General features: G+C 40.1%; 1 long non-coding RNA gene and 1 gene segment (V, D, J or C); both read right to left on the bottom strand.

Moving 5' to 3' along the window:
* The window catches only part of LOC105008451, a 966,635-nt gene that overhangs the window by 831,532 nt on the left and 110,080 nt on the right, over window positions 1-25,023 (bottom strand).
* LOC117593635 lies at window positions 17,937-20,182 on the bottom strand. The gene is made up of 3 exons (XR_004575088.1): window positions 20,081-20,182; window positions 19,902-19,979; window positions 17,937-18,278 (listed from the first exon to the last, which is right to left on the bottom strand). It is a non-coding gene; the product is annotated as an uncharacterized LOC117593635 (long non-coding RNA).

The following is a 25,023-nucleotide window of genomic DNA, read 5'->3' as shown; positions in this document are numbered from 1 at the left end:
CTTATTTTCATCTTCGAAACATCGCAAAAATTAGAAACTTCCTATCAAAAACTGATGCAGAAAAATTAATCCATGCTTTCGTTACTTCTAGATTAGATTACTGCAATGCTCTTATCTCTGGTTATCCAGACAAATTAATAAATAAACTTCAATTAGTGCTGCACACAGCTGCTAGAATCCTAACTAGAACAAAAAAATTTGAACACATTACTCCTGTCCTGGCATCCTTACATTGGCTGCCTGTTAGGGTTAGGGCTGATTTTAAGGTTTTACTCTTAACCTATAAATCAATACATGGACTTGCTCCTACTTACCTTGCTGAAATGATCCAGCCATATATACCTACACGTAACCTTAGATCGCAAGACGCAGGCCTTTTAATTGTACCTAGAATTTCTAAACAAACAATTGGCGGCAGGGCCTTTTCTCATAGAGCTCCACTCCTGTGGAATGATCTGCCAATTAAGGTTAGAAATGCAAACTCACTGCAAACTTTCAAGTGTCTACTAAAAACTCATCTCTACAGCACGGTTTATAATTAGGTGTAGCCTGGCCCGGGGGCGTGAAGGTGACCAGTAGGCTTGATACTGTCCACCCTTGCTGTCTTGCCAGGTGGGCTCTCGTCGCCACTGGGATGCCCTCCCTCCAATGCCCTTCGGGGGAAGAGTCACTGGCTTGTTGTTGACTCTCTATTGCGCACTTGTGCAGTTGGGCTGTACGCTACTAGCAATACTCGGCCCTCATTCAGGGGGGTTGCGGTTGGTGGGTGTCCCTTTGGTTGATGCCTGGCAATGTGGTTGGATTGATTTCCTGCCTGTTGGGCCCTGTCCGGGGCCTCCCCCGGGTAGGGCCACAGTGTCACCGGACCCCCCCGTCTCAGTTTCCAAGGTGTTACGCTGCTATATTATTGTGCTGGGGGACATGAGGGATGTACTACTAACTTTTCTCAGTTTCCTCCAATTTTAAATTTTAGAAGGAGATGAGGTCCTGGTCCACACCTGCGGATTACCTGGTTTGGGGGGACCGTTGCTGTTCCTGTCCTTGTCCACCTGGTCATACTTCTGACCTAGTCTAAAATCAAATATACTCTGGATTTAGCCAAGAGAAATTTATTTATTATTCCAATTGGACTCTTAATATCTCACCCGGCACAGCCAGAAGAGGACTGGTCACCCCTCTGAGCCTGGGTCCTCTCTAGGTTTCTTCCTAAAATTCGACCTTCTTAGGGAGTTTTTCCTAGCCACTGAAATTCAACACTACTGTTGTTTGCTCCTTGGGGTTTAAGGCCGGGTGTCTCTGTAAAGCACTTTGTGACAACTGCTGTTGTAAAAAGCGCTTTATAAATAAATTTTGATTGATTGATTGATTGAGATCACCTGAACACAACACACTCCCTAGACCACCTGAACGCAGCACACTCCCTAGACCACCTGAACGCAGCACACTCCCTAGACCACCTGAACACAACACACTCCCTAGACCACCTGAACACAACACACTCCCTAGACCACCTGAACGCAGCACACTCCCTAGACCCCCTGAACGCAGCACACTCCCTAGACCACCTGAACACAGCACACTCCCTAGATCACCTGAACACAACAAACTCCCTATACCACCTGAACACAACACACTCCCTAGATCACCTGAACACAACACACTCCCTAGATCACCTGAACACAACACACTGTCACTGAGTCCAGATGGAATCCCATCCCAAGTAGTTAAGAGTACTTCCTTGATAAACAAGGAGTTTGGGAATGGATCCAGGTTTCTGAGACACAACTGTCTCCACTAATCACACACATAGAGAGGGAAAGAGCACTGGGGGAGTGGTGGCAGGTTTAGGGAGACAGGATGAGAAACAGAGGGCACAGCAGGGCCAAATGTAACAGATATATCAAGTAGTGAACATTACCAGTGAAGGAAGTGAAATGTAAATTGTATGTCTATTTACACATTCATTGGCTTCATTTGGAATTAATCTTAAAAAGGTCAAAATCCAGTTCCTTCAACAGTCCAACAGTTGAGAATGTTCAGCTTCTGAAATCCCTTCGACAGGTCTAGATCTCCTGGAGTGGAGTGGTTTTAATGTCCATGGTGAATTCAGAGACAGAGACATCCACCGCTTTGTAATTATGCCACTAAATAATTCATTACTGATAAAATGTGTTTTATCCTCGTTAGAAATCAGCCATTTCATATAGTGGTTGAAATAATGATTGTGTACCCGGTCGTCAAGGGAGAGTAATTCAATTATTTATTGCAGCATTTGATGGTTTGTTGTTCATGATGTTACAGACTCGGTCTCCAGACACAATGTCTAATGAACTCAATCTCATCTCATCTCAAAGAACCTCCGGTCTTACCTCAGCTTTATAAACATAGAGGACAGAATTACTGTAATCCAATTGGCTAATTACTGTTGCACTTTGAATGAGCATGACTTCCTGTGTACAAATAAACAGATGTTCTTTTGTTATCTAAACATAAATAAGCATACATTCATACACTTCAACATCCTTCATATTAGTGTATGTACTGCACATGTCTTATGTTTCAGACCAGGATCAGGTTGTATTCATGGTCTGTAATCTGTTCATGAACACAGTTAATTTAATGCTAGATGATCACATCAATACTGGGGATATGGGGATTTGATTTGAGGGGCTGATGCTTCTGTAACCTCAACTTCACTCATATAGACTGATAATGTCAGTTTGGATACATTCATTAACTTTATAGATTCACTTTCAGAACATGACAAATGTAACACATCACAACCATGATGATGATGACAACAACATAGAAACCTGCATCCCACTGATGGTTTGTATATGAAGCTAAACAGAGTCGGTCCTGGTTGGTTCCTGGATGGAAGATGAGATGCTGCTGAAAGGAGAGTTAAAGTACCAGTAAGGGGCACTCTTCTATCTGATCTGAAGATCAAATCTCAAAACACAAAAGCACTGAAGAAGACATTGTTCTGCTAGGGAGTTCACTGTCGTATGGGAGAGTAAAATAGTGTCCTGACTCTCTGGTCACAAAAGATCTTGCAGCACCTAAGAGTAGAGATGTTAACCCTGGTGTCATGACTAAATGTCCAATCTGGCCCTGTTTTTACCACATCATCCTCAGCTACCAACTTCCTCTTGTTACAGAAAATATATATTGCCTGTTTTGAACTCCCTCTTCCATGTATGTAAGACACTCTGAATAGGAGTTATAGCTAAATTACAATATTTTGTAAATATTAAAAGACAATTATAAAAATAAGGATTATAATGGAGAATGTGATATCTATGATGATTTTGAATCTTATTTAAAGTTGATCTTTACTGACCAGTGTTCCATGTAATTGTCTCTGCCCCCCAGACACGAGCACAGATAGACCCCAAGGGGTGCTTGAGCCCCTGGCCCTTCTTGTACATCGGTGCCCCCATTCTACCTGCAGGTGTCATTCACTCAGACAGACATGTGTCGTCCATCTATGTGATGCACATTGAAACTGATGTGTGTGTAGAAGCTGATGGGTGAATGGCTGCTGGCATATCTGGGGAGCCCTTATTGGTCATTTAAGCCCCCTTATATAGGTCTGTGCCCTGACTACGATGATGATGGAGAACATGTGATCTTATTATATTTTCTAATCTTATTCAAAGTTGACTTCCTCTACTGACCAGTGTTCCATGTCACTGTCTCTTCCCCCTCAACACCTGCAGTAGGTCCCAGCTGTAACAGTTCAGTCACTGTGCAGTCTGACTGAGGGAGGTTTTTGTACGGCTCTGTATCACTGTGTGAACACTGGGCCACTATGTCCACTCTGACAGTAGTAATCTCCTGCATCTTCAGTCTGGACTCCACTGATGGTCAGGGTGAAATCACTCCCAGATCCACTACCACTATATCTAGATGGAACCCCAGACTGAAGTATATTAGCAGAGTAAATTAGGAGTTTAGGAGCTCCTCCAGGTTTCTGTTGGTACCAGGCTAGACACTGACGGTCATATGATGACTGACCATTCCAACAGTCACCATCCACATTACTGCTGGTTCTACATTTCAGAGAGACTGTCTGTCCTGGGAGAACAGCTTCAACTGCAGGAGTCTGAGTCACAATGTACTGACCTCTGGATTCTGAAATAGAAAAAATAATAATTGTACATCATTAGATATTAGTAACATTTTCTAAACAGTCTTTCAGGTTACTCATATATTTTACTTTTCATTACATACAGATTAAACCAAATGTTCTTTACCTTTGAAGCAGAGGACAAGTGTCCAGATGAAGATGACCACACAAGTCATGGTTGTTGTGTGTTCAGTAGTAATGAAGAACAGCTCTCAGTCATGAAGTTTTCAACCCACTGGGCTATAAACACTATATGAGGAACTGGGCAGATGGATTATGCAAATTATTGTTTTGAATCTATTGTGGGGTAGGCTTCAATTATTTGAATATATTTTACTTTACATGTGTTAGCTTGTATACAAACAGCACCTTCTTCACTAAGATCATAAAACATACAGTTATGCTCATAAGTTTGCATACCCTGGCAGAAATTGTGAAATCATGGCATTGATTTTGAAAATATGACTGATCATGGATTTTATTTAAGGACAGTGATCATATGAGGCCATTTATTATCACATAGTTGTTTTGCTCTTTTTAAATCATAATGATAACAGAAATCACCCAAATGGCCCTGATCAAAAGTTTACATACCCTTGAATGTTTGGCCTTGTTACAGACACACAAGGTGACACACACAGGTGAAAATGTCAATTATAGGTAAATTTCCCACACCTGTGGCTTTTTAAATTGCAATTAGTGTCTGTGTATTAAAAGTCAATGACTGTGTTAGCGCTCACATGGATGCACTGAGCAGGCTAGACACTGAGCCATGGGGAGCAGAAAAGAACTGTCAAAAGACCTGCATAACAAGGTAATTCAACTTTATAAAGATGGAAAAGGATATAAAAAGATATCCTTATTAAGAAGTGGAAAATTCAGGGATCTCTTGAAACCAAGCCAAGGTCAAGTAGACCAAGATACTGTAGATTTCAGCCAAAACTGCCAGAAGAATTGTTCGGGATACAAAGAAAAAACCCACAGGTAATCTCAGGAGAAATACAAGCTGCTCTGGAAAAACGGTGTGGTTGTTTCAAGGAGAACTATATGACGATACTTGAAAAAAAAGCTGCATGGTCGAGTTGCCAAAAAGAAGCCTTTACTGCACTAGTGCCACAAAAAAATCCCTGCAACAATATGCCTGACAACACCTTGACACGCCTCACAGCTTCTGGCACACTGTCATTTGGAGTGATGAGAACAAAATAGAGCTTTATGCTCACAACCATACGCGCTTCGTTTGGAAAGGGGTCAACAAGGCCTATAGTGAACAGAATACTATCCCCACTGTGAAGCATGGTGGTGGCTCACTGATGTTTGGGAGTGTGTGAGCTCTAAAGGCATGGGAAATCTAGTGAAAATTGCTGGCAAAATTAATGCAGCATGTTATCAGAAAATACTGGCAGACAATTTGCATTCTTCTGCACGAAAGCTGCACATGAGACACTCTGGGACTTTCCAGCATGACAATGACTCTAAGCACAAGGCCAAGATGACCCTCCAGTGGTTACAGCAGAAAAAGGTGAAGGTTCTGGAGTGGCCATCACAATCCCCTGACCTTACAGTTTTTGTCAATTGCAAACACTAAAACCCATTGGCTGAACAAAGTTCTCAGTTGCCTGAACTCATTTAGGTAATTGTGCAGTCTGTTGTCAATACCTTAAACCATTTCACATGGTAAAACACAATTTGCAGATCTCACAAAACTCTAAACACATTCTCCTTCTCAAAACACATTCTGCACTCTAATGCACATGTCATCCATACTGGTAAACACAAGTGGCAACAATCAAAAATAAATAGAGAACATGTCATTGATTGAACTCAACCACTCAAAATTAATGTTTTTGTAACCAGGTTCTAATTAGCCTTCAACATTACTTGCAAAAAACAAATACCTCAAGGTCTGGGAACACCACTTTAATAATTTTTTAGTAATGTCCTGGTTCTTGGTTTAAGATAAGATAAATATCAAATGCATTAGATAATTTGTCTTTGGGTGTAAATGATTATTATTGACTTCACCAGAGAATGAAAACACAAACACACAGTTGCTCTTATCAATAAAATATTATTATTGAAAATGTTCAACAGTGCATATTACACTCCAATTTCAATGTTCTGGCCAGTACTACCTTTTAAGTTTTGCTGCAGCAATAGTCCCTTTAATTTAGTTGTGCACAACCCAGTACCTGTTTGAACTCAGTCTAAAAAAAATATGTATCCCACACGATCCTAAAACAAAATCCACAGGAGGGAGAGACCTTACTGGCGAGGTAGTAGAAATGGAAATCCAAACTCAGGCCTGCAGTTCAGAATCCAGTCCGCTGTCCTTCTACGCTCCTTCTACCAGAAAAGGTTTTCAGACACCAGCATCAAAAGAATATATATCTTTCACAGCTAAATGTTCGCCGTTTTCTCCCTCTGCAACAGGTTTCGAAAAGAAAGAAAAAAAAAACGACACCAGCTACATACTTAATTTAACATTGGCCAATTACGTCTTAATTAATAATATGCCCAAACATTATAAACGGTTTAGCAAATACATTGACATTGAAAACAAGACCCACGCTTCCTCCAGAACTAGTAAAGCGATCATTATGACTGTGTTTCCCTCATTTCAACTGTACGGTAACATCGTAATTTTTAAGCTTGTACAGGATAACAGTTAGGAATAAACACATTATATGAGCTTACCTATGTCAACAGAAAAGTTTTTTTTTTTCTTTCACAGCTTTTTTTTTTTCAGCCTCTGCAACAGGTATCGAAAAGAACTACACCACCTAAGTGAGCATTGCCGCAAAGTGTTTGCCACTGCTGAAAAGTGTTGAGAATTGAAATGACTCAATTAAAACAAAGTGTCATAACCTGAGCTATGTGTCTGATTAATACATTAAAATAGGAAACTCATATTTTGTGTTTTATTTAACTCATATGTAGGCTAAATCTGAAGGAATATTTTAACTTCAGTACAAATTAGCTTGGATGAATGTACAAAATATCCTATTATGATGACAAATATTGATCACTCAATCACATCATCCCTGCTTTAAAAGTTTTAAACACAACCAACAGATTTTGGGGTGGGTTACATTTTCAGAAAATGGAGCAAGGTTTCAGAAATTGTGTTTTAGCAATTGAGAAAAACTGTAATATCATCGAGCCACTCTGGGGAGTTCTCAAAAGTGCCGTTCAAGCAAGACGACCCAAGGCTTTGCATGACCTGGAGGCATTTCGCCAAGACGAATGGGTAGCTATAACACCTGCAAGAATTCAGGGCCTCATAGACAACTATTACAAAAGAATGCACTCTGTCATTGATGCTAGAGGGGGCAATAGACAGTATTTTCTGGGTCTCAATCCACGGATCCGCGGATGGAGCACTTTGTGTACATTTGCATAAATAAACAAGAAGCAACAAACTAATGTTATGGACATATTTTTGATTGTGTACCGTGCAGTTGCAACTAATCTTCTCAAGGAGAATTCGCTGAAAGGTACAGGACACTTGAAATCGATTCAGCAATAAGACTGGTTGGAGCCCAGAGAGACTGAGTTTGGCTTTAAGGACAATTGTGAGGTGGGCTGAGATATGATGGATCACACACACAGACTGTCCCACAGCTGCAAGTGGATTCTACTCCCTGGGGTGCCACACGTCTACAGAGATATATGGTTCCTGACAGCTGGACTAATTCTAGTTCTGATGATTCTGCCATGAGATGAAGAAGGCAACCCCCAACCGATGGGGGGAGCTGTGGAAAGCAGCGGTTCTGGACAACGTTTTCTGAGAATTTTGGTGCTAGTAACCATCACTTCGACCCGGCCTGCAGCTATAGAGCCTTTAGATAAAACTGGTCATCTTGGCATTTACAAAGGAGAAAACACAGATTCTCCTGACCTGGCTGATGTAAAGGATTCATTTATTACCATATACTTATTTATCCATTATTCTGCAAATTAAATGTAATATATGGACTGTTTTAGATTAGGCCTGAATTTGCTTTAGACTGTTCATGGTTGCCACAGATAGAAGAAGACCTAGGTCAGCATGCCCTGTTCTTAGAAGTGATTATGGCCACAACCAAGGCGCCAGGACTCAAACCTATCTTATCTATAATCCAACTACAGATGGCTCCAAGCAGAAGTTGCCTGTGTCTCCTCTGTTTCTTCCATTTGGGCAGGACAGAGACCAGGGGTAGCTCAGATCAGGTCTGTTAACTGTGACCTAGAACTATGGTTGCCATGACAGTGTAGGGTCCTATCTTGTTTTCCCATTAGTATGACAACTTGTTTTTGTATGTGTCTTATAGCATAAGAGATAATACTTTTGGGAGCTGACAAGGAGGGGTATAAAGAGGTGAAAGTAATAATGTATAATCAGAACAATTGTTATGACACTACCCTGTTGGTCTCTGTACTTATGCTCTGTTTTGTAAAAGTGATTGTTCTCATGGATCCACATAATTAAACTGAAATAATCAACTTGAACCACTATAGCATTTTGGTGAGGGGCTATAAGAAAATCTCTACGCTGTTAACAGAGGTTTGAATGGCCGGCATTGAATAAGTGTTTGAATGAATGAGAGAGAGACAGAAGCACAGAAGCATGGATAATTCTGTGTGCACTCAGGAACAGTTGGATGTGTGTGTGAATGTAAATGTGTGCTCAATAAAATTAATGATTGGGTTGTGTATCTTATTACAATTGTGAATTTTACCTAAAATGCCGACCATACTTGTGTTTCTTTGATCTGTGTTCTGATAAAAGACAATAGCAACATCTATATGCCATAAATCCTCTAGTTAGACTATATACAATTGACTATGATCCATTGACTTTATTCAACGTATTTTCTTGTTATGAATTAAGGAAATAGCCGGACATTTTAACTCAAAAGGTTCCGTCACGGCTCCCTATTCTTCTTTGGCGCTTTCTAGCCACACATGGTCTAGTCTAAGCAAGTCTCAAGTCTTAACCATCAAGTCTCAGTCAAGTCTCAAGTCACAGTTCAGATAAATCAAGCAAGTCAAGTCAAGTCAAGGGTTCACCATAAGCAAGTCAAGTCGAGTCCTTATAAGTTTCAAGTCAAGTCAAGTCAAGTCACAGTACTAAAGAGATGAACACACACACACACACTGTCCTCTGTTTCTGACGTGCGATGCTCGATTTCAAAATCAGATATTTTTCTCCTCCGTGGTACAATTTTTTGGGGGGACGAAGCGGAGGGATCTTGAATCAGCCTGAAGGGGTTGTATTCGCTATAACAACCGCCTCGCTATACCTTATCCCGCTTATTACATGGCTACCTACCAAATAAATCAATAATTTGACACAAAATATTGATTTCAAAAGAAATGTATTGATATAAAAACGATTGTATTGCTTCCTCTAAAGAAAATAGTCCGTTCCGTCTCTGGTTAGAATCCTGCTGCGTCCATAGCAACGCGCTGTTTTTCATGGCAACGGTCTGTTATCAAGAAATAACACGCATTCTGCACTGGACTTCAGCCAATCCATGTAATAAGGGCATATAATAACAACCTTATAAACTAATTATTGTGACTGAAAAACTGCCTAATATGTAATTACGCTGTAATCATTCTTGTCTGTATGAGTAAAAAAAAAAAACCTCTTCGAAATGTTTAGGTGCTAGTAATCACATCGGCGCCTCCATGTTAGCCTTTCATGCAGTAAAGTTAACTGTTATGGTGTAAGTGTCACGGAAGGCAACTAAGACTACACTTTGATTCATTTTCCATTAATTAATTACTCAACTTTTGTCTAGTATTTATGAGTTAGTGTTTGTTGTTATAATAATTTGCAGTGTTTTAATGTGTAAATTGTTTTAGTTTGGCGGCATGGCATTGTGTGTATGGGTTGGTCATATGAGTTGTTTTGGGTTCGTACGCATGTGTTTTGTTTTGGTGGCATGGACTTTGTTTTTGTTGCAGTTTTGACAGCTCTTGGTTTGCCACGCCCATTCCGCTTGATCCACATCTGACTTCAACTAACGCAGCTAATGAGACTGCTGCAATGATTGGCCAAGCAGCAAATAAAAGGATATTTGAAATCCTAGCGACGGCAGAGGGAACGGGCCAGCCCAAACCAGAGAAAACCCACTGCCTGCGGGTACAGCCAGTGGATCGCTGGAGATCACACAAATGGCGATTTGTTGGACATCAGGCGAGTACCTGTTTTATGCGCTCTGTCAAAACAAGTCTTGTAAAAGGCCGATCTGGGGTGCTCTCTCTTCCTCTCTTCTCTCCCCCGTCAAGAGGGCCTGGCGACGGAAGACTGTGACTTCATTAAACGAGCCCGGCTTTGTACTCTGCTAGTTTGTGCCCACCCTTAAAGAGACAGTACCGACGTCTACAGCTCTGCCTCTTTGACCCTGGAATCCCGGATGTCCGTTTTAAGAATGTTTTAAATATTGTGAATATAAACTTTGTTCACCATTTTTGAGTAACTTTTTATATATTTATTAATAAATTGTTCCAAGTGAATTATTGGTCTGTGTGTGTGGCAAAATCCAGAATAGAACCAGATTCAGTTCCCTAGGCTAGTGTAGACATAAGCACAATGCTTTTTAGTTTCTACACGCAGTCCACAAACACTTGAAAATGCCCACATTTAATACAGACATTATAGCCTACGTTTAATAAGATACATGCCCGCTCATTTTAAGATGCCCATCAACATTAAAATTCAGGCTATGCCACTGTTATAGTCAAATTCCCTTACATCTATTTACCAGACGTATTCAGTAATGATAATGGTCACATTTTTAACAAGAAAAAAAAAAAAAACATAATATGCAACCAAGGCCAAATTATGACAAACAAAAGATTAATTAATTACATTAGTAACTTAATCGTTATAGATCTTAGTGAAACTGAATATAAAGAGATTACTTTCTTACCTTTCCTTGTGGTTCTTAAAATAACGAATGAAATTTGACGTAGTTGCATATTTTGCATCTGGCAAATCTTTTTTTATTCACACGGTCCAGTTCAAAGTTCTTGTATCCAAACGATACTGTTTGTGGAGCTCGACTAACGTTACTGTCTGCCATGTTTGGCGCGGTTTGAATTGTGCAGCGTTAAAGGCACATACGCTGATTAGTGGTGCTGATGTCACAACATTTACAATTATTTAATGCTGTTGGTTTATTATGAGTTCAAGTCATTGTCGAGTCTTCCACTTCAAGTCAAGTCTCAAGTAACTTGTTCTCAAGTCAAACTCAAGTCTAGTCATTTTCATACTTTAATCAAGCAAGTCACAAGTCCTGAAAATTGTGACTCGAGTCAGAATTTTTACAAATGGTTAAAAAGACGGATCATTCTTTTGGTAACGTTTGGAAATATATTATAGCTGTTGGATATTTCTGGCAATTTGGTAAATCTTATTATTACTTTTTAATTCCATGTTTATATTATTCAATGTGCGGTAATAGCCGATTAAACACATGAAAGATACAGTCTTTGTCACAAGCATTCTGGTCCCATTCTACTTTAAAAATGGCACTAAATTGTGTCCCGACTGGATTAAAAGCAGTGCAAGGCCCAGACAAGGAAATTCAGTCTTCATTTAACTATGAAATACAAAGGGTACAGTTTGATAATTTGAACATAATAAAAACAGACATGGATTATTTATTTTAATTTTGCAAGATACAAGAAGCATCACAAAATGGAAACCCAAGGTAAAGCCAAAATGAAACCCAGATGAGGAGAGCTGAGACCCCTGTTGAATACATGCTAAACTCCATGGTAAGGAGGCAGTTACACACATTACAGAGACCCCTGTTGAATACATGCTAAACTCCATGATAAGGAGTCAGTTACACACATTACAGAGACCCCTGCTGAATACATGTTGAAACTCCATGGTAAGGAGGCAGTTACACACATTACAGAGACCCCTGTTTAATACATGCTGAAACTCCATGGTAAGGAGGCAGTTACACACATTACAGAGACCCCTGTTGAATACATGCTGAAACTCCATGGTAAGAAGGCAGATGCACACTTTACTGAATGATGTGAAATGACAAAATACAGCATCAACTGTTTCCCACCACAAGGCACCTTTGATCCTGTAATATTGGCTGAGGTACACAGAGCCATATACCGCAAGAGCCATGAACCTGGTCTATTTTACAAAATGAAGACCTGAAAATGTGGCTGTGAGGTCTTCCCGTCACTCCCGGTCCGACTCCTCCCTGCCACGCTCCTCACCTGCCACCAGTTCACTTCCCAGCACGCATGAACGCACCCAACACTCCAGATCCCAATCACCTGAATATTGAACACCTGTGCCCTGTTAACCCCTCTATTTAGCCTGTGCTCTTCCTCCCCTCCAGCGTGAGGTATTGTTCCCAGTGGACCTGCCAAGCAATCGATCGCGCGCTCTCATTACGTTGTTGATTCCCAGCCTGTTGTGTTCTCTACCCTCTTGTCCCGTCCTCTCTCCTCGTTTACAGTATCCTGCGTCCTGACCTGTTCGTCTGCCCCGTCGTGTCTCTCCCTGCCTACCCTCCCTGTGTAGTTACATGTACGGACTGCCTTCCCGGATCACCGACCTCTGCCTGCCCCTGGATATCCTTACCGTCTCTCCCAGCTGTACTGTAGTCTCCGCTGAATGATCACCCGGCTTCCTGACCTGCTGGCCTGCATCTCGGTTTCACGTCTCTGCTCATCCCTGCCTGTGCCTTCGCCCTCTAGGACTGATCTTCTGGTTCCCGACTCTCTGCCTGGCTTTATCGTTTGTGTGCTAGCCTACTCCCTTGTGCGACGAAAAATAAATCTACCATTGCACTCCTGCAATTGGACCCACACAACTCTGGTCCTGGTGTTCATTACAGGCAAGTGTGATGGCAATTCCATCGATCTACACTCTTAAATGAGGAAGAACAGAAACCACGAGACCATATTTTACCAAATTAGAAAAGCATCATTATGCCAATTTCCAATCTATCCCTCTAATTAAATTTAGGACATTATTTTCGCATACACCCCAGTGGACACCAAACAACGCAAAACCTTGCGATTTCAAAACTTCCAAGGTAAATCCCACGTACCCAGGGAATACCAAAACAGACAAATGCATTTACTAGGTGTCAACCACAAACAGATATTGACAAATGCCCGTGACTCGGGCCATAATCACATACAAAACAAACACAAGTGGCGCGTGCGCATAAACAACTGCATTAGAACAATCACTTAATTCAAACCATAAGCTGTCCAACAACTTCGGCAATTGACAGGAGCAATCCCTACTCCCTCCTACAGTCTCTGAAATTGGTGGACATAGAGCTTAGACAAAATCTGCAAGGTCCTCCGAGCACAGCAGTAGGCAGAGATGCGCAACAGATATTGCTCCTAAGCCATCAGTGCCCTACCTACGTGGTTGGAAATCAACCCGAGGCCTGCTCACCGCTAGCCCATAGGACCAAATCTCCCCTACCTATAATACAGGTCGCACAGGGAGACACAGGGGCACAATTCCCCTACAGTAGAAAAACAAACAAGACAACCTTCTCACATTTCACACAGACAGTTGCACAGAAACCAATTCCACCAACAGAGAGCTGCTTAACATCCTGCACGAATCGCCCGCAATAGGTTAGCTATATATATAGAAATAGTTATTCTACAAGTGTTGCATTCATAATGACAATTGTTTTTTCCCAATTTAGGCTAAATATCCTCTGCTGGTCTCTATAAGAAAAAATCTTTCAGTTCTGTGAATGAACAAGCATGGTAATGGTGGGCTGCATCCCAACCCACACAGAAAATAAATATATTGTTGCAATGCAGAATGCATATGGAACGTGATAAATATATGGCGAATGCATTTAACTTTATTCAAAATGCGTCTTTCAGGAAGGAATAACAACCTTTTATGTATTTCACCTTTTATTCTGAGATGTATTTAAAAATGTATACATACATTTAACTTAATTCAAATTACATTTCAGGTTATTCCCAGAGGCATCAGGTTTTAGTGGACTGGTCCTGGCAAGGTCTGTGGTGTTCCTTAGGTGTAACCCAGGGATGTTTTTTTGTTGCTGAAATCTTATATTACAGCCAACAATAGGACACATTTCTAATTATCTAAACAAATATAGCCCACTTGTCCTCACACAGGGAATATACAAACAACACTTTCAAAATGTTAATCTTTAGTTCTAGATTTATTAATTATATTTTCTTAAATACATTAATTGGCCCATTTTTTTAATTTTAAGTGTTTCCCAAATATGTTTAAAACAATAATAAAATATTGAAGGTGTATTTGTTTTGAGGTGGTGGCAGTATACTAGATCCCTCTCACCATTGGTTTGTTGATCTGCTTTATTTTAAGGCTCCTACTGTCACGTTACGGTGAGGATCAGCGCCACCGTCCCGTACACCTCCAGTTCCTGTAACTCCACAAACACATCCCGGACATGTTTTGTGTGTGTTATGGAAATTTTGAACTAAGGTGCATTTGAGAAATGTCTGTCTTTCCATTGGCTGATATGTAAATCTGTACTTTGATTGTGACACACATGTCTGTATAATATCAGAGGATTATGAAGTATTTGGGCCATGTCCTCCTACCTAGAAGAAGGATGTATTCTTTCTCGTTTTATACATTAATTAGTTACTAGTTAAAGATGCCGAGAAGGGGTCTGGTGTTTGAATAGGAGACATCCTTGACCGGCACGGGTGGATTAGAGGGGTACTCGTGAATCTGTATAACCCTTTAGTGTCTCTGTTGACTATCCAGACATTGTGTCTCCTCAGGAGTTGAGAAGGATAAGGTGGGGGGACAGCCCGCCCTTTGGGGTAAACAGATGGCAGCATCTTAACACACCCCTCTTCTATGTAATAAATATGGATTGTTCATGTATGGAGTTAGAGACTCCTTGGATGATCTGTAAGCGTTTGACGCGTCTCTCTCATTTGCAAATTATTTAATAAACTGTTAATTTGTGCCAAGAGTATTTCGTCTCTGTACTTCCTTCTTAAAGAGTTCTGATCGATAAAATTGCCATCACATGTGACATGCTTTCAATCATTCACACCAGGTCCCAATCATTCCAATAGTATGATTAAATTCTGGTTTATGAATATAGGTTTAAACTAATTAGAAAGTATACAGATTAAAATGATTCTCCCTTTGTTCAAAATGTTTAAAATCCTCTCCTATGTTCTACTTATCACCAATTTTTTTTTTCATCTGTAGTATCCTCACAGACCTCCTAATATACACCCACACCTGCACTGACATACCACGTACAAAACAGACTAATAACATCCAAGACTAAGTTTTAATAGGAAGACCCTATGTTTGACAAGTTTGTCCCAACACCTTTTCGCCAGGGCACATGGCGCCAACGTGCCAGACTGGTAATAAGTATAGGAGAGGGGTTTGCTGGTTTCCTGGCCCACCAAAAGTGACTAAGTACTGTTAGAATGAGTGGATGGCCTTATTAGAACAAACAGATAGTCTTAAGAAGCAGTATGTGGTTATCTCTGTGGTGAAAAAAATAACCTTCAGGAAAAAAGTTGTGTTGCTTAATGGTAGGAATGTACATGTACATTTATGGACATACGGTGTGCAGTATAATTAATAAAAAATGATTGGTTTATTTACATTTATTTTACTCCATGAGATTGCTTATTGTAGTCAAACATCTCTGACTTTGTTAAATAAAATGTGCATGTTTTTAATGTTCTGTTTGAATATTGAATAAATCCACGATGTTGCATTTATTTTCTGTTCCAAAACATATCCTATTTGCACTCAGTAAATCTGGATGTATTTATGTATACTGCCTTGAAGGATATTAAATAAATTATGTTGCAGTTGAAAGAAACGATGATGTTGTTGGACATATACAATGAAACTCTTGTCACAGACCCACACAGTGAGGATAAAGTAATACAGATATTCAGGCATACTGTACGGAAGTACTGAGTAAACATTGAGTGAAAGTATAAAATTGGTAACTGGTAAATTTATACATCGTAAGACAGTTTCTGATACTGTGATGATGATCATGCTGTAAAGTGAATTGTCTATTATGTTTATGTACAGCAGGATGGTGAATTTAGGGGATGGAATTGCCACTTTGGGACATAATATTTGTTTTGGGTTTAAAACCAGGCGTCGTAGTGCCCAATCAAACTTCATAGAGCTCAACCAGGCTTCGTAGTTCCCAACCGGCTTCACAGGCCCCAACCAGGCTTCGCAGTGCCCAGCCAGGCTTCACATTGCCCAACCGGCTTCACAGGGCCAAACCAGCCTTTGTTGTGCCCAACCAGGCTTCGTAGTGCCCAGCCAGGCCTCAAAGTGTCATTGTCATTACAGGATTGCAATCTCCAAAAGAGGAACAATCTGTACACATTGATATATAAACTAAGCTATTCTATTGGATAAAGACTTGCAGCTAAATTCACAGCGTAGTATTAAATTAATCCACAGAACACTAAAAAGCAGATGGAAGAATTTAGGGATACTAAACAATTCTTGATTGTGCTTTATAAACACAATTGTGTATGTTATTTTGTCAGAGACCAAAATTCTGTAATAACCTTTATATAAACTGTTTGCTAAACAAAATATGGTTATTGTTTATAAAAGTAATAACTTGAAAACAGTGAAAGAATTAATTAAATCAGTAACAAACGACCTGTGATTCAACAACAGTTGAAGTACCATTCAAAATCTCCACAGAGCCCAAGTCCTGCCCATCAGCCCACAGTGCCCATCTGCAGCCAGGCCCTTCTCGTTAAATATTGATTTCTCAAAGAGTTCAGAAATCAATATTTGGTGGAATAACCCAGATTTTTAGTCACAGCTTTCATGCGTCTTGGCATGCTCTGCACCAGTATGTCACATTGATGTTGGGTGAATACATTTCAAGTAGCTCGGCTTTGTTTGATGGCTTGTGACCATCCATCTTCCTCTTGATGACATTTTTCAATGGGGTTCAGAAGATGACATTACTCCATTCCTCTACAGTCCAATCCTTATGGTCTTATGCAAACTTCAGCCTGGCTCTTCTTTGCTTCACATTGATGAAGGGCTTTTTCTAGCTTTGCAAGACTTCAACTATGCCCTTAGGAGCCTGTTTCGAACCGTCCTCGCTGTGCACTTCACCCCAGATGCTGTTTGCCATTCTTTTTGTAGGTCACTTGATGTCATCCTACGGTTGCTGAGTGACATTCGAATGAGTTGACGGTCATCTCAGTCAGTGGACAGTCGTTTTCACCCTCTGCCAGTCTGTAGCTTTGTTGTCTGTTGCTTGGCCTTGTTCTTATGAACCTCTGTCTTTGAAATGTTCAGGATGGAAGCAACCTGATGCTCACTGTCTCCCTTTGCCAGTAAAGCCAGAATTTAACCCTCACTCAACTGTTGTCATGCTAACTAGTTATTTTTTATATTCAAATTACCTTTGAGGTACTACTGCCATCCAGCTGGTCCTATTGCAAGAGGATAGTGATGACCACAGCAGTGGTTTTTATACTTAAATTAGATTTGGTTCAGGTAATCACCTAATCAGTACCTCATTAAGTAAAGTGAGGTGTGCCTCTTATTGGTCTCTTAATTTTTTCCAGAGCTGTATTCTACATAGCCTACTGTTAGTTAGTGGATGAAAGTTAACTAATTCAACGGAATATTGAATATACTTACTGAATTAATGTTACCTATTGGAAAAGTATTTGGCCACGCTTGGTAAAGTTCGGCTGTGGAATCTAAAGGCGGTTGAGAGTGCAGAAAACGGTGATAGCATATAGCTGGCTAGCTTAGCTAACTTGCTTCTCTAGACTCCTCCATCCAATAAACCCAGTGTTATGTGTTGATACATTTTGTCTTCTAGTTCTGTAGCTGAGTTTTGTGTGTCTACCACACAGCTTAATCCATATGCACGCTTGTTCATTTGAGCCAATGTTACAGGAGAAAAACACTCATTTGCATGAAATGTAGTAGCGCTGAGGTTGTATTGGTAGTTTATGAATACATATATTTCGAATAACTGAAAACTATTCTAATAATAACATACTATTCAGATAGTAAAAACGTGTCCAGTTGACATCCCACCCAGTACATTAACAGACACTGCCTGTCCTGGGAGAACAGCTTCAACTGAAAAATAAAAGAAGTACACTAAAATCAAAGAAATGAAATATATTAACACATTGTCCTGAATATACATATTAATACTACTGTATATTATTTCTGTGTGTAGATTTAATTATGTTTAACAATACATGTAATAAATGTTACTCTTGAAACAGAAAGTAGTGTCCACATGAAGATGGCTACAAACGTCATGCTTGTAGTGGCTTCAGTTGTCATGAAGGACTCACTCATGAAGTATTGAACTCACAGGGTTATAAACACTATAAAAGCACCATAGCAGATGCACCATGAAAATTATAGTTTTAAATCTCAGTCTCAGTAGGTTTCCATCTTAGAATGTATTTCAAACTGCAGTAGATTTATTACAACAAACAGGAATGTTTTTCATCACTAATATATAGCTCGTTATGTCCTACTATTGTATTTTATTCTGATAATAAATATAATTAGCTGTCTGTTCATTTATGCTCAAATAATTAAGTTAACACTACTCTAAACTTAAGCTGATAGGATTCCTCTAGTATTTCTGTTATTTCCTTGTCTTTACCACCACTGTTACATTTAAAATCAACATCTTTAATACATTATTATACAACATGGATTACAATCACCATGACTGTTCTCTTTATGGAAAATATGGAGGAATTCAAACACTGGATCTAATAGTGGACTGTACCTAGGTTAGTGAGGAGGGCAGACTGTTCTCTGTAGGACCCATCATTCACATACCCTTGTGGAGAGAGGCTGCTGGTTCTCCCTCCTTTGTAAATCCATTTTGTCATTGTTTCTTGAACTACATTCAAATAGACCTTTGTCACAAACATTAAATGACACTGAAATAAACATGGAACCAGATTGATTCATGGGATTCATTTGATAATGCAAATGTCTTCACTTACTAATTATTCCTGTTCTTACTTATAACAAGTTATTTATACTAACACAAGATACTAAAATGTTCACAGATTAACAGCAGAGGTCAGACCATGTGTTGAAATCTACTCTTTATATTAATATGTTTTTGCCTTGACTAAAATACATGAATGAATAGACCAAAATAAATGGCATAACAGCATTTAGTCAATATGCTGATCTCAAGTGTGGTAATCATACCTGCATTTAGCTTTTTTTCTATTCTTATTTGCATCACAGCATAAAGATCATCAAATCATAGTCTTCTCTACCACCAACCACCTGGGAACAGGGTGAACCACCCAATCTGGTGACAGTGCTGCTCTATTCTGGGACATGTAGAACCACCAAACCTTGTCTATATAAATTTCAGTTTCACTCCCACAGCTACAAGTCCAACAGTTGAACAGTTTCACTGGTTGAAATCCCCTGGACTGGTCCAGATGTGAGGGAGTGGACTGGTTTTATCCTCCATGGTGGAGGTAACTAAGTTATTCTAGTGAGGTGATGAAGTTGCAATGCACCTTGTGATGTTTACCCCACGTGGTCATTCCTAGCAACATTAAACTGCAATGCATTTTGTATTGTGTGTAGTGTTTAAAGTATAACGTGTGACATATGGAGCCATGGGACAATACAGGGATGGAATGTGGCCAGCAGGTGGAGACAAAGCCCTGACCTGTTGAGGAGCTTTCTCCCCACAGGTCAACACACCTGGGTTTGATCAACCTCCTGGCTCCTGCAGGTCGTTGTTTAATCTGCCAGGCTCCAGATAAGTCTCCTGGGTCCTCCCTAAAGGGGGGAGATTCAGGAGGAACTCAATGTGACCAGTTTGTTTAGACACTTTACAGGAAAACTTTTGTCATCCTGTGAAGAACTGTTTTTTTACTTACCTGCACCAATATTATCCCAAGAAGGATACTTTTTGTTGCTCCAATAAAACTTAATTATTAGAATTTCTCCAGGATATTTGGCTTGTTTTTTATTTAAGGCCTGCACCCAACAAACACCCACACACCATGGTGATTGGCTCCACATGCCATAGTGGTACAGTGCTGCAGTGGGGGTTGAAACTGTGTAACATAATAATATAGAAGATAAAGGATGATGACTGATGATGATGGAGAACGTGATCTAGGAATGTTTTCTAACTATTCAAATATGACCTCTACTGACCAGTGTTCCATGTCACTGTCTCTTCCCCCTCAACACCTGCAGTAGGTCCCAGCTGTAACAGTTCAGTCACTGTGCAGTCTGACTGAGGGAGGTTTTTGTACGGCTCTGTATCACTGTGTGAACACCCAGACACTGTTGGGATAGTGTAAACTCTGACAGTAGTAATCTCCTGCATCTTCAGCCTGGACTCCACTGATGGTCAGAGTGAAGTCACTCCCAGATCCACTGCCACTGAATCTAGATGGAATCCCAGACTGAAGTGTGTTAGCATAGTAAATTAGGAGTTTAGGAGCTCCTCCAGGTTTCTGTTGGTACCAGGCTAGATTATTGTTGTTATACACATTATTGCTGACTTTACAGTTCATAGTAACTGAATTTCCTGTTATAACAGTTTGAACTGCAGGTGACTGAGTCAGTATGTACTGTCCTCTGGATTCTGTAAAATAAAATAAGGACACCCATATTAATGGAATAAAACACAGTAACACATTGTACATAATATACATAATAGCATTGCAATACATCATTCCTTTCTGTAGATTCAATTATTTTTCAACATTACATTTAATAAATGTTACCTTTGAAAAAGAGGACAAGTGTCCAGATGAAGATTATAAAAGTCATGGTTGTTGTGGGTTCAGTTGTCATGAAGGACACCTCTCAGTCATGAAGTGTTAAACTCACAGGCTTATAAACACTCCCAGATCACTGAATCATGTGCTGTCTATACAGAGCATCATCACTATGCAAATAAGATTCTGGTCTTCTCTCTATTCACCATTACTCAGTAAATATACCCCAAGCAGATCCATCAGTTTAGTCTTACATGGAAATGATGTCATAGGACATGGATAGCTATTTTCAACTTTTGATTATAACATTAAACAAGGCAATACTGCTCACATTCTAATACAGTAGTTGACATAAACAAATAATTAATCTAAGCATGACACAAGATGCATGGCCTGATGACCTTGAACCAAATAGAAGGTAGAGAGAAAGACAGACCCAGAGTGAGAGAAGGGGTACTTTCACCGACACCATTCACAGGAAGAGAGAGTGAGGTAGACTTGCTTTTATAAACCTCTGAGAGGAGTTTGTAGTCAAACCTGAGTTGGTCACATATTCAATATACAGGATGTGATCCCAGATTCTACTTCATAGAGGTGACAGAACAGGAGATGGTAAGAGATCCTGAGCCAAACACAAAAGGACACTTACATACAGTGTCTATCAGAGTCAGGGGATATTCTTCATCTTCTACATAGGAACCCATTGTTCATTAACATTAAGCCCTGGTAAATATTATCCACTGCTATGTTTATTATCATTAAGCCCTTGGTAATACTATCCACTGCAATAGTGAAAAATATCTTTCCAATTCCAGTCCTAACCATCTAGTCTTGTAATATTAATGTATCTGATCACATTTCTCCATTAAAATAGTCTGCTTGTGACCATGGAAAATAGCCAATTGAAACAAAATTGCAAGTTCAGGAGGCTATGTTGAGCTCAAACCAGATTAGTTCAAATACTGGTTACTGCAAATCAAAGCAAATGTGAATTACACATATGTCATTATTGTTATCAGGATTGTTTCTACTTATAATATTATTTCAGGTACAGTCAGTATTTCATATTTTATCACACTGATCCGAGATCCGCGGCCACCATGTTTGATCCTACTCAGGATCAAAACTAAATTGCTAAAACCACTAATATTAATAGTGAAATTACTGACACATTTTAATTCTGTTTACTCCTTCATTAAATAATATAGCAATTAACTTATATGTACTCAATTTCTGTTTTAGCATTCACACTTTGTGTCTTGTCGTATCATATCATTGGAATGTTAATGTGTTATAGAGGTTTATCTAGGGTCAGAAATACAGGACCAAAAGGTCATGCCATAATTACCCTACCCTATGGTGCCAGGAAGGACAGATGGGAATGTGTCCCTGGTGGATTGGGGAACTATTTTTCAGGACCAGTCATTTGGTCCTTCATTAGGTTAGCTATCCAACCCCCACAACTTTAGTTATAAACCAAAGTAAGTTGTTGTAAACGTTCATTCATGCTTTTTGCTCAGCTTCTCTGTATGCATCTTAGCTCTGGCAAAATCTCAAATTCCTGGAGAACTGCTTTCTTTGATAATTCTAATGCAATTGTATACTCAACCTATACATTTTATCTGTTACATAATTTTTAGACTCATTAGAAATATCTATAAAACAGCCCAATATCCAGTTTGTGATGGAAATTCCATGTATCGACACTCTTAAAGGAGTAAGAAACAGAGACAAAGTTCTCTTGGCACATAATAACAGTTTTATTAACTATTATACAAATATGAGAGACGTGTCAAACGCTTACAAACATAATCATCCGAGGAGTCTCTAACTCCATACATGAACAATCCGTATTTATTACATAGAAAAGGGGTGTGTTAAGATGCTGCCATCTGTCTTGTCACAAGAGTTTACCCCAAAGGGCGGGCTGTCCCCCCACCTTATCCTTCTCAACTCCTGAGGAGACACAATGTCTGGATAATCAACAGAGACACTAAAGGGTTATACAGATTTACGAGTACCCCTCTAATCCACCCGTGCCGGTCAAGGATGTCTCCTATTCAAACACCAGATCCCTCTCGGCATCTTTAACTAGTAACTCGTTCATTCATGTATAGGACGAGAAAGAATACATCCTTCTTCTAGGCAGGATGACATGGCCCAAATACTTCATAATCCTCTGATATTATACAGACATGTGTGTCACAATCAAAGTACAGATTTACATACCAGCCAATAGAAAGACAGACGTTTCTCAAATGCACCTTATTTCAAAATTTCCATAACAATGCCCAGACATCTATCTCCCTAGACACTTCCTCCAGCTCTTCTGGGGGGACACCGAGGCGTTCCCAGGCCAGCCGGGAGACATAGTCCCTCCAGTGTGTTCTAGGTCTTCCCCGGGGTCTCCTCCCGGTGGGACGGGCCCGGAACACCTTCCCGGGAAGGCGTTCAGGAGGCATCCGGAACAGATGCCCAAGCCACCTCAGCTGACCCCTCTCGATGTGGAGGAGCAGCGGCTCTACTCTGAGCTCCTCCCGGGTGACCGAGCTTCTCACCCTATCTCTATGGGATCGCCCAGCCACCCTGCGGAGAAAGCTCATTTCGGCCGCCTGTATCCAGGATCTTGTCCTTTCGGTCATGACCCAAAGCTCATGACCATAGGTGAGAGTAGGAACGTAGATTGACCGGTAAATCAAGAGCTTCGCCTTTACGGCTCAGCTCTTTCTTCACCATGACAGACCGATACATCGACCGCATTACTGCAGAAGCAGCACCGATCCGTCTGCCAATCTCCCGTTCCATCCTGTCCTCACTCGTGAACAAGACCCCTAGATACTTAAACTCCTCCACTTGAGGCAAGAACTCTCCACCAACCTGATGTGGGCAAGCCACCCTTTTCCGACTGAGGACCATGGCCTCGGATTATGTTCTGTTCATTTAAAAAATAGACATGGGCTCCATAATAACATGTGGATGTGATCCCAGACTCTACTTCATAGAGGTGACAGAACAGGAGATGGTAAGAGATCCTGAGCCAAACACAAAAGGACACTTACATACAGTGTATATCAGAGTCAGGGGATATTCTTCATCTTCTACATAGGAACCCATTGTTCATTAACATTAAGCCCTGGCAAATATTATCCACTGCTATGTTTATTATCATTAAGCCCTTGGTAATACTATCCACTGCAATAGTGAGAAATATCTTTCCAATTCCAGTCCTAACCATCTAGCATCAGGTTTGATTAATGTTCAGTAACCTGTTTATAAAGTGATTTAATCTAATGTTGGATAATCAAAAACGATATATGGATATGTGGAAGTAGGGAGAAAAGACTGAGCAGATTATGGATGGTTTTTCCATTTATAGGGATGACTGTATACTTAAGGGGGAGTAGCCAACTACTATGGGCCCATAAAACCAGCTTGTTATATCTAGATACTTTGAACAACTTGAGTTTCACCCATCCTGTTTGGCTGTTATCTTTTCTTTTTCCCATGCACGAAAATAATTAAAGACCTCTATAGAACTTCAGACTCAAGACCATTAGTTTCTAGAACAACACATTTTCACTTTCCGATCATGTGTAATTTAACAAACCATGATAGGGATGATTGCTAAAATTAAGATAATTATGAGGTAAAATATCTAGATGAAGATGGTGCTGAAGGTCATTGTTTTGGAGATTCTGGACAGGTGACAGGTCAGATAGTTTCAGAGGATGTATCATCACCTCAGCATTCTAAGTTATGTAGCAGACAATCTTATTCACAAATTGCAACACTTATCACGACTGTCAGCATGAGTGTATCTACTTGTGGGAATGAACCCCTCCAACACTGGTGTTGCAAGTGGCATTATTTACCAACTCTAGTGTGTTTCAAATCATGAAATAACTTCATGGGTGCAATTCTACACCATGTAACAAGTCACAATCATCATGTGTGATTATAATGATGGAGAACATGTGATATGAATAATCCTTTCTAATCTTATTCAAAGTTGACCTCTACTGACCAGTGTTCCATGTCACTGTCTCTTCCCCCTCAACACCTGCAGTAGGTCCCAGCTGTAACAGTTC

Source organism: Esox lucius, chromosome 21, assembly GCF_011004845.1.
Source record: "Esox lucius isolate fEsoLuc1 chromosome 21, fEsoLuc1.pri, whole genome shotgun sequence".
NCBI lineage: Eukaryota > Metazoa > Chordata > Actinopteri > Esociformes > Esocidae > Esox > Esox lucius.
Note: the sequence above shows the minus strand (reverse complement) of the source record. Positions and strands in the feature narration are given on the sequence as shown.